A 4,421-nucleotide genomic window follows, 5' to 3' on the forward strand; every position below is an offset into this window, starting at 1 on the left:
AACAGTGCCATGGGCAGATGAGGCTGAGCAACAGCTTTCCAGGCTAGCCCCTTCTGGCTGCCAGCTATCTGCAGACGTTCGCACTTTCGGAGCAGGGCTGCGAAAGGAGCCTGGCAGGGACACCACCATTCCCAGCATGCGTTTGAAGTTTGAGGTGGCAAGACAAGCAAGCAGCCCCATTCTCTGTGCCTCTATGCGAACAGTGGCGTGGGCACATGAGGCTGAGCAACAGCTTTCCAGGCTAGCCCCTTCTGGCTGCCAGCTATCTGCAGACGTTCGCACTTTCGGAGCAGGGCTGCGAAAGGAGGCTGGCTTTGACACCACCATTCCCAGGCTACGTTTGAAGTTTCAAGTTGCAATATAAGCAAGCAGCCCCATTCTCTGTGCCTCTATGCGAACAGTGCCATGGGCAGATGAGGCTGAGCAACAGCTTTCCAGGATAGCCCCTTCTGCCTGCCAGCTATCTGCAGACGTTCGCACTTTCGGAGCAGGGCTGTGATAGGAGCCTGGCTGGGACACCAACTTTCCCAGCGTGCGTTTGAAGTTTGAGGAGGCAAGACAAGCACGCAGCCCCATTCTCTGTGCCTCTGTGCGAGCACTGCCATGGGCAGATGAGGCTGAGCAACAGCTTTCCAGGCTAGCCCCTTCTGGCTGCCAGCTATCTGCAGACGTTCGCACTTTCGGAGCAGGGCTGCGAAAGGAGCCTGGCTGGGACACAACCATTCCCAGGCTACGTTTGAAGTTTGAGGTCGCAAGACAAGCAAGCAGCCCCATTCTCTGTGCCTCTGTGCGAGCAGTGCCATGGGCAGATGAGGCTGAGCAACAGCTTTCCAGGTTAGCCCCTTCTGGCTGCCAGCTATCTGCAGACATTCGCACTTTCGGAGCAGGGCTGTGATAGGAGCCTGGCTGGGACACCAACTTTCCCAGGCTACGTTTGAAGTTTCAAGTGGCAAGACAAGCAAGCAGCCCCATTCTCTGTGCCTCTGTGCGAACACTGCCATGGGCAGATGAGGCTGAGCAACAGCTTTCCAGGCTAGCCCCTTCTGCCTGCCAGCTATCTGCAGACGTTCGCATTTCAAGAGCAGGGCTGCGAAAGGAGCCTGGCAGGTACACCATCTTTCCCAGGCTACGTTTGAAGTTTGAGGTGGCAAGACAAGCAAGCAGCCCCATTCTCTGTGCCTCTATGCGAACAGTGCCATGGGCAGATGAGGCTGAGCAACAGCTTTCCAGGCTAGCACCTTCTGCCTGCCAGCTATCTGCAGACGTTCGCACTTTCGGAGCAGGGTTGCGAAAGGAGCCTGGCTGGGACATCACCATTCCCAGCGTGCGTTTGAAGTTTGAGGTGGCAAGACAAGCAAGCAGCCCCATTCTCTGTGCCTCTGTGCGAGCACTGCCATGGGCAGATGAGGCTGAGCAACAGCTTTCCAGGCTAGCCCCTTCTGCCTGCCAGCTATCTGCAGACGTTCGCACTTTCGGAGCAGGGCTGCGATAGGAGCCTGGCTGGGACACCACCATTCCCAGGCTGCGTTTGAAGTTTCAAGTGGCAAGATGAGCAAGCAGCCCCATTCTCTGTGCCTCTATGCGAACAGTGCCATGGGCAGATGAGGCTGAGCAACAGCTTTCCAGGCTAGCCCCTTCTGGCTGCCAGCTATCTGCAGACGTTCGCACTTTCGGAGCAGGGCTGTGATAGGAGCCTGGCAGGGACACCACCATTCCCAGGCTACGTTTGAAGTTTGAGGTGGCAAGACAAGCAAGCAGCCCCAGTCTCTGTGCCTCTGTGCGAGCACTGCCATGGGCAGATGAGGCTGAGCAACAGCTTTCCAGGATAGCCCCTTCTGGCTGCCAGCTATCTGCAGACGTTCGCACTTTCGGAGCAGGGCTGCGAAAGGAGCCTGGCTGGGACACCAACTTTCCCAGGCTACGTTTGAAGTTTGAGGTGGCAAGACAAGCAAGCAGCCCCAGTCTCTGTGCCTCTGTGCGAGCACTGCCATGGGCAGATGAGGCTGAGCAACAGCTTTCCAGGCTAGCCCCTTCTGGCTGCCAGCTATCTGCAGACGTTCGCACTTTCGGAGCAGGGCTGCGAATGGAGCCTGGCTGGGACACCACCATTCCCAGGCTACGTTTGAAGTTTCAAGTGGCAAGATAAGCAAGCAGCCCCATTCTCTGTGCCTCTATGCGAACAGTGCCATGGGCAGATGAGGCTGAGCAACAGTTTTCCAGGATAGCCCCTTCTGGCTGCCAGCTATCTGCAGACGTTCGCATTTCAAGAGCAGGGCTGCGAAAGGAGCCTAGCAGGTACACCATCTTTCCCAGGCTACGTTTGAAGTTTCAGGTGGCAAGACAAGCAAGGAGCCCCATTCTCTGTGCCTCTGTGCGAACACTGCCATGGGCAGATGAGGCTGAGCAACAGCTTTCCAGGCTAGCCCCTTCTGCCTGCCAGCTATCCGCAGACGTTCGCACTTTCGGAGCAGGGCTGTGATAGGAGCCTAGCAGGGACACCACCATTCCCAGCATGCGTTTGAAGTTTGAGATGGCAAGACAAGCAAGCAGCCCCATTCTCTGTGCCTCTGTGCGAGCACTGCCATGGGCAGATGAGGCTGGGCAACAGCTTTCCAGGATAGCCCCTTCTGGCTGCCAGCTGTCTGCAGACGTTCGCATTTCAAGAGCAGGGCTGCGAAAGGAGCCTAGCAGGTACACCATCTTTCCCAGGCTACGTTTGAAGTTTGAGGTGGCAAGACAAGCAAGCAGCCCCAGTGTCTGTGCCTCTGTGCGAGCAGTGCCATGGGCAGATGAGGCTGAGCAAAAGCTTTCCAGGCTAGCCCCTTCTGGCTGCCAGCTATCTGCAGACGTTCGCACTTTCGGATCAGGGCTGTGATAGGAACCTGGCAGGGAAACCACCATTCCCAGCATGAGTTTCAAGTTTCAAGTTGCAAGATAAGCAAGCAGCCCCATTCTCTGTGCCTCTATGCGAACAGTGCCATGGGCAGATGAGGCTGAGCAACAGCTTTCCAGGCTAGCCCCTTCTGGCTGCCAGCTATCTGCAGACGTTCTCACTTTCGGAGCAGGGCTGCGAAAGGAGCCTGGCTTGGACACCACCATTCCCAGGATACGTTTGAAGTTTGAGGTGGCAAGACAAGCAAGCAGCCCCATTCTCTGTGCCTCTGTGTGAACAGTGCCATGGGCAGATGAGGCTGAGCAACAGCTTTCCAGGATAGCCCCTTCTGCCTGCCAGCTATCTGCAGACGTTCGCACTTTCGGAGCAGGGCTGCGAAAGGAGCCTGGCTGGGACACCAACTTTCCCAGGCTACGTTTGAAGTTTGAGGTGGCAAGACAAGCAAGCAGCCCCAGTCTCTGTGCCTCTGTGCGAGCACTGCCATGGGCAGATGAGGCTGAGCAACAGCTTTCCAGGATAGCCCCTTCTGGCTGCCAGCTATCTGCAGACGTTCGCACTTTCGGAGCAGGGCTGCGAATGGAGCCTGGCTGGGACACCACCATTCCCAGGCTACGTTTGAAGTTTCAAGTGGCAAGATAAGCAAGCAGCCCCATTCTCTGTGCCTCTATGCGAACAGTGCCATGGGCAGATGAGGCTGAGCAACAGTTTTCCAGGATAGCCCCTTCTGGCTGCCAGCTATCTGCAGACGTTCGCATTTCAAGAGCAGGGCTGCGAAAGGAGCCTAGCAGGTACACCATCTTTCCCAGGCTACGTTTGAAGTTTCAGGTGGCAAGACAAGCAAGGAGCCCCATTCTCTGTGCCTCTGTGCGAACACTGCCATGGGCAGATGAGGCTGAGCAACAGCTTTCCAGGCTAGCTCCTTCTGGCTGCCAGCTATCCGCAGACGTTCGCACTTTCGGAGCAGGGCTGTGATAGGAGCCTGGCAGGGACACCACCATTCCCAGCATGCGTTTGAAGTTTGAGATGGCAAGACAAGCAAGCAGCCCCATTCTCTGTGCCTCTGTGCGAGCACTGCCATGGGCAGATGAGGCTGGGCAACAGCTTTCCAGGATAGCCCCTTCTGGCTGCCAGCTGTCTGCAGACGTTCGCATTTCAAGAGCAGGGCTGCGAAAGGAGCCTAGCAGGTACACCATCTTTCCCAGGCTACGTTTGAAGTTTGAGGTGGCAAGACAAGCAAGCAGCCCCAGTGTCTGTGCCTCTGTGCGAGCAGTGCCATGGGCAGATGAGGCTGAGCAAAAGCTTTCCAGGCTAGCCCCTTCTGGCTGCCAGCTATCTGCAGACGTTCGCACTTTCGGATCAGGGCTGTGATAGGAACCTGGCAGGGAAACCACCATTCCCAGCATGAGTTTCAAGTTTCAAGTTGCAAGATAAGCAAGCAGCCCCATTCTCTGTGCCTCTATGCGAACAGTGCCATGGGCAGATGAGGCTGAGCAACAGCTTTCCAGGCTAGCCCCTTCTGGCTGCCAGC

This window comes from Opisthocomus hoazin, chromosome 31 (assembly GCF_030867145.1).
Source record: "Opisthocomus hoazin isolate bOpiHoa1 chromosome 31, bOpiHoa1.hap1, whole genome shotgun sequence".
NCBI lineage: Eukaryota > Metazoa > Chordata > Aves > Opisthocomiformes > Opisthocomidae > Opisthocomus > Opisthocomus hoazin.